Raw genomic sequence first — 11058 nt, 5'->3', positions numbered from 1 at the left:
CCGTTTCCTGGTTTCCTGCCCTCCCGCCTCCGAACGGAAATGCACGCCGGTACCCGTAGTCCCGGAGCTCCTTCAGCCCCGTTTCCTAGGAGAAATCCCCCAGCGGGAAAGACGCGAACAGCTCTGTGAGGTTTTTCTTGGCAGCATCTCTCCTCTCTTCTTTTTCAACATCCTCTCCAACGTACAGCTACGTTGAAAGGTTTCTGCCCTGAGCACCCACCCCCCGACATCATCTGACTGCCGAGTCCTGTGTATAGGCATGATGGGGGAGAGAACGTTAGGGTTCCAAGCCTGCGGCCAGAAAGAGGTCTTGAGACGTATTCCGTGCCAAAGGGTGGTTTTATTAAAGCACGGGGACAGGGCCCCTGGGCAGAAAGAGCCCCAGCGGGGTCCCGGGGAGGTGTCCCCATTAACATACTTCCAAGTTGGGAGGGGGTCACGGAGAGCGTTAAGTCTCCGAGGAATTTTGGAAGCCAGGTTTCCAGGGCCTCCAGGGGGCTGAGCTGTTGTTGTCATTACCTATTACCGTCTAGCAAAACCCTCGGGGTGAGACCCTTCCGATGTACATCGGTGGGCCATATGCTTGGGGGATGACTGCCAACACGAACCTTGCGGGGGTTTAGAAATAAAGGGCCCTTTATGGGTTAAAGTAGACTTACAGGATCCTGGTGGGTGTGGGGAGGGTTTCAGGCGAGGGTTGCCTTCTGCCCTTACCAAAAGGGCAGATTAACATCGATTAACATCGAGGCCAGTGAGTCCCTAGGGGAATGTCACTCTGCCTTTTTCAGGGACTTGCCAACGGGCTACAGGTAGTAGGGAACTTTAATGATTCTTCTCCTGCCTTTGTTTCCCACATCACTCCCCACCCCCGTGAACAGTTTAGACCCATAAATCTTTACGGTTCTGAGGGCGGAAGGTCTCATCTTCTGGGACTTCTTCCTGCTGGACGGGGGCATAGAGACGTCCCTACCTCTGGCTCAGCGGTGGTCAATCCGGCTCGTACAGGGAACGGGAGTTACAAAAGGCAGAGGCAGCTGAATCCAAGGGAGACTGCGTGTGGAGATCTCCCGAAGTGGGAAGGCTCCTCCGCCGGCTTGAAGTTCCCGCAGTGAAGGGGCCTCGTCGCCAGCTGGAGAGAGATGGGAGAAAACAGCCAAACCAGATTAGTGTAACCGAAAGAAAAAGCAGCTCGAACAAGAGTCCTCTCGTAGCTGACAAAAATCCTTTGCCAGTCCAGGAATTTAACCAATCACTAGAGGAAAGAGAGGGATTGTTGAAAGCGCCAATGGGAGTACTCACGTCAGGCACCCACACACATCCTGCGATAACCCGGAACGTCCACACGGCGTTTTGTCGTTCTGCTCAGCACACGTTAGTTCAAACACCTAACTGGCATGCTACTTTGTACACCTGCTTTCAATTAGCAATAATCGCGCCTCGGACAAACCTCATTGGATACGATACTGCCACTGCGCAAAGCTTGTAAACCTGTTTTAAGCATTTGTGCTGCGTTAGTTTTTTAACAGAGAAATGCCCGGTGGGGTAATCATTTAGGGCCTTCACCGTGTACTTCTTAAGAGCTTCCGTGTGCCAAACGACATCGTCCGGTGCCAAAGAGGGAACGAGAACGGGTGTTCCGCGGTCATACCGATGAGACGCAGACCGTGTCCAGCACTGTTTCTAGTTGGGAAGGTTGCCTGGGATGACGGTGGTTTGCATGCTGGCCAAAACCCACGGCACCGTGGCCTGTCCAGCCTGGGGGAAGCCTTGGACACGAGCTAGACTCTAGTCTAGCCATCGGGTCCTGTGAGGAGACGGTCGTCTGATGCCGGGCTCCTTTAAACGGCAGCCAAAGTATCAAGGCCTGCTCCATTTCGGAGGACCAACTTTTGAATCGGCGTCCTAAAAGGAAGTCCGTGGTCCCTCGGTAGACACCGAGGGAGTCCAGATCTACGGACAGTTTTTCTTAGAGTTTTTGTCACCTCCGTGGCCTCTTCTACCCAAATCAGTAGCCTGGTGTGAATCCTGTATTACCTCCCATGGGTTATTCTGGGGAAGAAAGGCGTCTTCCTTCATTATTAACAAGCCAGGCCTGCGCATTCCTCGGTCCGAACGGGCTGCATGCAGGGACTCCGCTGGAGTGAAGATGGATAAAAGACTCTGCCTCTGTCTGTTCTGTGCTGCCCGCTTCGCCCCCACGGTCCTGTGGGCTGTTTTCCCTCAGATTCTAAGGTCCTATCCCTTGAAGCCCTTTGGGGCGAATTTCAGCTCCTTCCTTGGGCAGGTGTACAGCCTTGAGAAGAGTAATAATTTCAAGGAGGCACCTGGGCGGCCCAGGCGGTCAAGAAGCTTGATCATCTCGGGCCAGGGCTTTTTGATTGGGGACTTAGGGCTTGATAACAATCCCCTTTTCTTCCAAATTGCTCCCAGGGCACGTAGGACCAGGGAAGCATATTCAGAGTCAGTGTAAGTACGAACTTGCAAGGCTGGGCAATTGCCAAGCACCAGTGAGCACTGTGGCACACGCACCCAGCTTCTCATGGAACTGCTTCCCGTGTAGACAGGAAACGGTTGCCATCGGTAAGCCAACCGTCATCGCTGCCTTCGACAGGGGCATCTTTTAAACCTGGTCGGCCGGAGACCTCGGAACAGCTGCGCTCTCTAGAAGCACGGTGATCGGGTCCGGGCCTAAGGGAAGCTGGGCCGAAAGTCTGACGGGCTTCAAGAATCAGCTCAGGCACATCTATACGCGTAAGCCGGTACGTCGTAAGTCTGCCTCCCAGCGTCCACTGGTGGCCTTTGGTCTCTGAGACACTCGGGACCTGATGTGAAGTCCTCACAGTCAGGGACTGTCCCGTGGGGAGCTTCGAGGCTCCGTTCTACCGGGAGGGCTGTTGTGCGCTTGGCTGACGCCTTGGCTTGCGAGCAACTGGACCTCAGCAGGCGGGGCTTCTAGGAACAAACAGGACTAGGAGGGGTGAAACCGTCGAGGAGCCCTTTATGTCTGAGGTCCGGCCCTAACGGTGCCCTAATTATAAGGAATCACTGGCAGGCGGGAGAAGACTTGCCAAGGGACGAGGGTATCCCCAAGGGCACCATCCAACCCAGCCATTATCTCCACAAGCCCACCGTCACCCCTACAGAGTCGGGTACGCTCCGGCTTTTAGGGAACGATTCTGTCATCCCAGCCACATAGAATGGGGTCGAGCTGCTCGCTGAGTTATGCCGTTGTTGGGGACTCGATCTCATTCTCCAGCTGGTTACGTCATCACGGGCCCACGGGATCCCGTGACTATCCCCGACAGCACAGAAAGCACGAGCTTTCCGTCCGTCCCCACGAGCTATCGCCGGACTTTCTCCGACGTTCTCCTCAAGGGGTCTGGCTTAGGGGAACAACAAACATTCAAACACAATCGGATCGAGAATTTACCATCCACAAAGGTGTGCTCCTGAAACGTAATTTTTCTCTCTCTGAAACAAACCGCCCTTTTCATCAGGGAGGGCCACTGGACGTATCTCAAGCACTTGAAAACAAGTCCGGTTTTAACAAACTTGGCCTAATCGTTCACATACGCTCAGCAAGAATAACGATCGATCATCCAGATCTCTTCGAATCGGCTTGGCTGAAACGTTGATGAGGAGTCCCTAGGTTGAACTTTTAGTAGGCACTCCAGGCCAGGAGCCAGGCCGAGGACTTGCCCTCCGACGTGCCTGTCGTGCCTGTCGATTTGGCCAGATTCCCCTTCACGGGGTCCCCGGGGCATCCCGAGGTTCCCGCACCTGCCAGGACCTGACGTTCTTCCCTCACCACGCGAGGCAGCTGGGAACTCCGTAAGCGAGGTACTTGGCCAAAGTTTCCGAGGGGTTCTACGGCTCTGGGCTCCGTAAAGGCAGCCTTAGTCCCGTAGAGCCGTCTGCCCCTAGCTGAGGCTGTACAGGTTTCTCAGATATGACCTCCCAGTCAAAGCCTTGGTGAAACTACCAATGTCTCCCATGGTCTCCTGTTACAAGGAGAACAGGTCCCCTCGAACTCACGCGAATGGCTACGATTGCCACCGAAGAAAGAACACTTACCGAGGCCTTTTGAAACTTAGAGGGCTCAGATGGAGAGAAAAGGGAACCGCTTCCGTCGGTTCACACGCGAGTCCTTTATCGCGTCTCCGTAAGTCCAGACTGCCGCTTCCAGTCGGCGACGGGAGTAGAATTAGGCACAACCAAGTCAGCTGCCAGAGATTGGGAGCAGGGGACAACAGTCGAAAAGGCCTGCTGCCGCGAGCAACTCCGCAGTCTCACTTTTATTAGATAGAAACAACAGCCAACAGAAGGACCGATGAAGGTCAAACGGTAGTCTCGTCTTGCAGGTAAGCAAGGAGGAGATCGAGTTTACAGTTCAACAAGCACATTCAAAGGACTCATCTAACTAACAACGAGCACTTCTAGGAGAAAGGAGCGATATTGGGAAAAGGGAAGCAGGCGGTTTTCGATCCACCCTGAGCTGACCGGGCGTTCCCAGGTGCTTGGCTTCCCTGAAGCAGGCGGCGTTCCAGGGCGATCCCGACTGCCCGGCTTCTGTGAAGGGGCGGCATTCCGCCCTGAGCGAGCCGGGCATCCCCAGCTGCCCAGCTTCTCGGTCGTATATCGTCCTTCTCCCCAAAGACCCGTTGCCAGTATACGTTTTTCTTAAGGCCATATCTAAATGTGCTTGGCAACTAGTAAAATCCTCCAGGGGTTACAGTTTAAGTAACAAATTGGTCCGAGGGGCAGCAGCAACAGACCTCTTGAGAGACAGTTTCCTTAACCTGGAAGAGTCCTCATGAGAAAACCAGCCATGTTTCAAACAAGAACCACAGAACTACAAGCATCCTTTTGCACATGCCTCCATCCAGTGGTCGACGACTTCGCCCGCTGTCCTACTCGGAAGAGACCTAGATGTCCGGTGAATTTATTCCCAGTCATCATCCAAGCAGAACTTCCAGGTCTCGAGTTCCCAAAGACCGAGGAAAAAGCTCTCTCAACAGCCGCCTGCGAACGCCCGGGGACGGACCGTCGTGAGATGGACCATCACGTCACGTCATCTCTTTGCTCACAAACTGCAACGGAGACCACAGGAGCTGGTCTGACCTTCAGCGGACCTCGAAACAGTAAGAGTTTCACGTTTCCTGCTGGTCACTTAAAAGACCCATAGATCTTCATGGAACCCACAAACTCAACGGTGCTGAGTTTGTGTTAGAATTTAGTTAGAATTCAACTGTGTTGAATTCCAGGGGCTCCTGGGTGGCTCGGTGGGTTAAAGCCTCCGCCTTCATTTCAGCTCAGGTCATGATTCCATCAGGATCCTCCCCAGAGGCAGCTTCTACCCCAGACGCTGGCCAGCTGTCTGGCCGGCTGGCGGGCTGGAGGGGAGATCAGGAGCATCTGGAGCAGGCGGGGTCGGGGGTCGGGGTGGAGGTGGGGGTGGGCGCGCTCCTTTGCTCCCTGACAGCGAGGGGAGAAGGAGCCAGCCCTGGTTCCTGAGGCGCCAAGGATGAGGGCGATGCAGAAGCCAGTCAGGCCCGCCGCACCCAAGGAGTCTCCAGCAGGAGCGAGGAGACAGGAGAGGCAGAGGGCCGCCAGAGGGCAGAAGAAAAGGTTCCCGGTTCCCAGAGCTCATGGGCCCCAACAGAGGAGCAGATGCTGTGTTCTCCCACCAACGAGGGCGACTAGGCAGTCCCCGCCAGGACAGCGAAGACGGGGAGTCTCCCCGAAGCAAGTTTCGGCCGCTGCTCCGGAACATTCCTTCCGGCCCCCGTCCCGAGGGAGACAAACTGCCGTTGGCTCCGGTTACAGCAGTTAACCCGGGAAATGAGCAAGGGAGAAGTCTAGTCCCCACATCTACCAGGAGGATGAACAGTGGGAGACAGGAGTCCCCTTGGCGGGGGGCGGGAGGGCCCGCTATGTTTCCTCCGGCCCGCTGGCTTTATCCGGAGGAGGCCTGGCTAGATAATTATCATCCAGTAGGGCAGGAGGGGAGTTTTGCCAGCCGACCCCTTCAGGCAAACACTTTCCCCTAAAGGCCCTTAGGTCGGGGATCCTGGTGTAGAGCCGTGAAGGTCCCCCTAGGTCCATCTGCCCCATTTCCCGCAGAGGACATCGAACCGATGGATCCCACTGAACTCATGCATGTTACAAGGGCTCAGTCCTTCCCGAAGTTTTGCAATCCCAATGGTTTCCGGTGGGTTGAAAGGCACCCCAAGGGAGAGTCCTTGGGAACCGAAGACACGAGAAGGTCCATCACCTAGACGATCCGCACCCCCACCCAACCCGACTGCCGGGCACCATCGTCCCACGCAGGATAGATCCTAGGTCCCTGGTGTCAGAGTGCGCCGGGGAGCCCCCCTAGACACTCTAAGCCCTTCTACTCTGTCTTGTCACTTCTCTGAAAATTTATTGTTTCTTTTTCTTTTTCTTTTTTTTCTTTTTTCCTGTTCGTTTTGGGTTACGGGGCTATATAAGGCCAAGTTCTAGCCACCCCACAGAGTTCTTCAGCCCTCCGCTTCTCCCGTGTGTATGTGAGATATACACACAAATCCACTTCTGTTTGCTCTTCTCTGGGGAATCTGTCTTTGGTCACAAAGCCCCAGCCACCCCACCCCCACCCCAAGAACCTCTAAGGGGAGAAGGGAAAAGATCTCCCGCTGCCCCACAGATGCTTTCGGGCAGTCAGGGGAATTCAGTGATTGAGAACCTGAATAAATCTTACCCAGGAGAAAGGAAAACCAGAGCCAAGCCAAAGCTGCCCGTCGGTCCCGCAGCAGTTACTCCCGTTACACAGGGTACGGGGACGTGTTTGGTCCATTCTGTTGTTCGGACAACGTTCTTCTTTGTTGTCTCCGTTCCCACGTGACCCACCACAGGGTGGGCCTCGCTCTCGTCTTGACTCCCCACGGTCCCAGAGCGGCCCGGCCCCACGCTGATGTCGCAAAGGAAGGACATCTCGCTGAGGCTGGACTCGGGAAGGCCTGGGGAAGGGGAGCTCTCAAGCCCACAGCACTCCTGCCTAACCAGCAGGAAGGAAGATAAACATTATTCTGACAAGGGAGAACCTTCTGGAGCAGGGAGGCCATCTCTTGCCGGTAAGGAAAAGGAGGCTAGAGCCCCTCTTGCCCCAGCAGCAAGTACTAACCACCGCCCACCTTTGAATGGGAAACCGCCACAACCTCAAAGTCTCGCTCTTCTCCCGGGAACTTGTGTTCAAAGCAAGCCTCCCCAATATCCTCCGTGAATCGAAATCGAAGCTGACTTTCCAGTGACGACGGCCGGAAGGAAGGAAGGAAGGACAAAAACCAAACAAACCAAAAAACGTGACCTCCCCTTGGCCTCTTCAGACTTGCTGGTGGCTCCCCGTAGCTTGCACGTCCCTGACTGCGAGGCCTCCGCCATCCCCGAACAGACTCATCTGGCCAGTAAAATCACTGGCTGTTCTCTTTCTAAGGCGGCCGCCCTCGCGGGAAACTGTCCACGGCCCACCGGAGACCACCCCGGCCTAGCTGTGAGCGGCGGGGCCGGCTTCCGCGGCCGCTTTTCCTTCTCTCAAAACCGGAGACACGCCGCGGGGGTCTCAGCGACCTTACTTTCCGTGCGTCTGGACACCGTCGGCTGGGTCGTCAGCCCAGGCGTTATTTCTGCCTGCCTGCCTGCCCTTATTCCTCCCTCCGCGGCTACGACCAAAACGTCTACAAGGACCTGCAAATGGAGGAAGGAAGCAATCTCCCAGAGGGGAGAGGGACGCCGCGGTCTCGGAACAGGTCGTGCCGCCGCACCCCACCGTCCTCCCGTTTTCTCTTTGCCGTAACAAAGAAGTACCCAGTCCTCCTTCCTGAAGGCAGACCCCCCAGAATGGGAGACCCCATCCCCGCGGGCTCCACGTTGCCTTTGTGGAATGCAGTGGAGAACACGGCCAGAGGAACCCGTGTCGGTGGGACCCATTGGCGGAGGGACAGCTCCCACCGCAGGTCTGCAAATCACGCTATCCCCGATGAATGTTCTCTGACTCCCGAATCTGCAGTTCAGCAAGGGTCACCAAAAAATGTCTTCGACTGTTAACATTTTGACAAGGCAAGCGCAAGGAGAACCGGAAGGAGTGGTGAGCCAGACCTGCTCGCGATGGGTCGGAGGTCCGGACGCAGTATCCCACGGGCCGGCCGGGTGGGACAGCCAATGAGCAGTCACCCTGGCAGGTCAATTGGAACGTGTCCCAGGATGCAGGTATTTAGACGTGGGGAACCTGGAAAGGACGAAACAACGGAACATGTAGGGGTGCTACGTTACCATTCCGACCATTACCCACGATGCTTTATTCTTACCTTTCCTTTAAGGGCATCTTGATGGCCGGTAGCGAACATTGACGGTGCCTAGTTTTCCCTGGCCTACGGAGAGCTGGGGCGAGCCACATGAGCCCGGTGGGTACGCTTTCTGCCAGCTACGTTCGGAGGCACAGGTGGCCCCAAGGATGTGGTAAGGGGACAGAGGGTACCTGCAGGGAATTTAATCTCCGTCAGGAGGGATGGGATGGGAGGACATTGGGGAATTGGTTGTGGGGTGGGGGTGAAAGGACACGGAAAGGTGGTACCGAAGGGCTGAGGAAGGTCGGGGGAGGGAAGAAGGTGATGGGCCAGTGTGATAGGGGATGTGGACAGGGCTGTAGCCATTCATTGGTCATTGACCAGGTCAAGAGTCGGAGAACTCTGACAGAGGCCAGGTAGCCAGGCAAACGACACTGTGGCTGTTGAAATCACCGGGAAGGACACGAATGTCTCAGGCAGATGACAGGAGCAAGAAAAGGCAGCGGGCTATAAGGGACAATAATGTGGAAACCCCAAAGCCAAGGGTCTAAGCGTCAGAGAAAAAGAACTGCGACCAAGAGAGAAAGTAGGAAGATATATCTTCCAAAGAAAGCAAAAAAAAAAAGAACAGAAAAAAAAGAAAAAGGGCCCTGCATAAAAGACAGAAGCAATAAAAGACCTAAAATGAGGCTGGAGAAAACCAGACCAGGGAGAAAGCTACAAAAACAAAACCAGAACAAGTAAAGGGGGAAAAAAGGCACTTTTTTACAATACCGTAGCCTTAGGAAAAAAAAAAAAAAAAGAAAACAAAAAGAGCAAGAAACAAAACCACACAAGCACCACCACCAACAACAAAAAAGCAGATAAATGAGATACAAAAAAACATACCACATTAAGCAACTCTTTTTTTTCACCAAGTTCGCGGGGAGGGTGCACCGTTCCTGGAAGTACTGCAATACCAGGTCGATGCGTGGAGTGGACGGAGCAAGCTCCTATTCCAACTCCCTGCTCCAAAAATCCATTTAACATATTGTCCTCGGATAGAGGACGTATCAGATATTAAACTGATAAGAACAGATACTACACTTGATCTTAGCCAAAAGGCCGAGAAGCGATACCTCTTCACCGCCCGCGCCCCGCCACCGTCCTCCCATCTGCCATATTCAACTCACGGTGACAGCCCAGACCCTCACTCCTCGCCCGACTGCCTCTGCGCCGTCCACGGTCCCAACCCACCTCCCCAGACGCTTTTGGGCAGAGGCTTCCTTCTCCTCCCTCCCAACCAGAAATCCCGTATCCCTGGCGGCCCCGACTCTCCCTCGCCCAGCAGCCTCTCCGAATCTGCATGGCCCGCCTTCAGCGGCCCGAGGAGGCGCGGCCGCCGCGGCCCGGCTCCGCCCTCCCGTCCGCCGCCGCGAGCCTCCAGCCCCGAGCCGCAACCCGCCGAGCGCGCGTCCCGCACCGAGACGCGGGGCGAGGGGCGGCGGCCGCGGAGGGACGGCTGACGCGGCCGCCGCTCTGGGGGCTCCCGGGAGCCCGTGAAGGCCACATCTTACTTTGGGTCCCTTTTCGCCGCCCCGCCCCCAGCACGGACCGCGCATTCCACCCGCGGTTCGGTGCCTGAGGTCTTGCCTCCCGCACGCTCAGCCGCTGCTCGGCGCGTCGCGACGGCGACGGCGACGGCTCTTCAGCCCGCACCCCCACGCCCTCCCCGCTCGCCACGGCTCCGCTCGCGTCCGTGTCCTCCGGCCAGGGCCCGGCCGGTTCCGACCCCACAACGGGATGTCCCGGATGACACCCGTGGAACGGAACAATTCCCGCTGCCTCGGCGTCACTGCGGCGCGGCGACTTTGCTCGGAGCGACACGCACGGACCCCAGTACCTGCCAACTGCGCTCTGCGGAGGCCGACCCCGTGCCCCGGTGCCCTCACCGTGCGTGCGGCGACGGCGTCGTGATCCCCGCCACTCTCGCCGCCAGAGTGCCTAGAATTCCGGGGGACCTTCTCGGGCGCCACCTCCCTCCCCAGGCTCGCCAGCAACTCCGCGTGGCCGCGGAGTTCGGATGGCGGGCGGGGGCGGGGGGCGCGAGGGAACGACCTTTCCTTGTGGGTGGTGAAAAGGGTACCTCGGCGCCGTTTGGATGTGCGCCTCTCCAGTCGGGCCGAGTGTCTTCTGCCTGTGAGCCCCACGTTGCTGTGCTCTCCGAACGCTCTGTTCAGGCACTTTGGCCCCTTTCTGACTAGGTGAACTGGTGGCGCTTGGATCTGTCATTTACATCTTAGCAGGGCCGGCCGTCAGTCTGTCCTCTAAGCCTTGGATATTTCCTTCTGTGCGAGAGCGGTCTTTGGGCCTCGCTGATGATTAAGGTGCTTAAGGTGCCACAGAAAGTTATGCGGTGGGCGGGGGGGGGGGGGGGCGGCTTTGATCTCCAGGTCCTGGATTTGAGCCCCACGTTGTGAGTAGAGATTGCTAAATAAATACGCTTACAGAAAGTCGTTTTTCAGTTCATGTTCTTCATCCGCTTTTTAATTTTTTAATTTTAAAGAATTTATTTATTTATTTGACACAGAGATCACAAGTAGGCAGAGAGGCAGGCAGAGAGAGGAGGCAGCAGCCTCCTTGACAAACAGAGAGCCTGATGCTGGGCTCCATCCGAGAACCCCTGGGATCATGACCTGAGCCGAAGGCAGAAGCTTTAACCCACTGAGCCACCCAGGCGCCCCCTCATCCGTTTTTT

At 56.2% G+C, this 11058-nt stretch overlaps 1 long non-coding RNA gene across 6 annotated transcripts; it reads right to left on the bottom strand.

The window, feature by feature from the left end:
• Nucleotides 1-320: 320 nt before the first annotated feature.
• On the bottom strand, nucleotides 321-10807 carry LOC309851277. Of its 6 annotated transcripts, XR_014304693.1 has the most exons (5): nucleotides 9210-10805; nucleotides 8343-8512; nucleotides 7197-8263; nucleotides 6740-6949; nucleotides 321-1129 (listed from the first exon to the last, which is right to left on the bottom strand). It is a non-coding gene; the product is annotated as an uncharacterized lncRNA (long non-coding RNA). The 6 variants fall into 6 exon arrangements; XR_014304690.1 differs by having other exon boundaries at nucleotides 6740-8263; nucleotides 9210-10807; XR_014304691.1 differs by having other exon boundaries at nucleotides 6740-8263; nucleotides 9494-10807.
• Nucleotides 10808-11058: the final 251 nt, after the last annotated feature.

The sequence above is a fragment of the Mustela nivalis genome (assembly GCF_964662115.1).
Source record: "Mustela nivalis genome assembly, chromosome: 17".
Classification (NCBI taxonomy): Eukaryota; Metazoa; Chordata; class Mammalia; order Carnivora; family Mustelidae; genus Mustela; species Mustela nivalis.
Note: the sequence above shows the minus strand (reverse complement) of the source record. Positions and strands in the feature narration are given on the sequence as shown.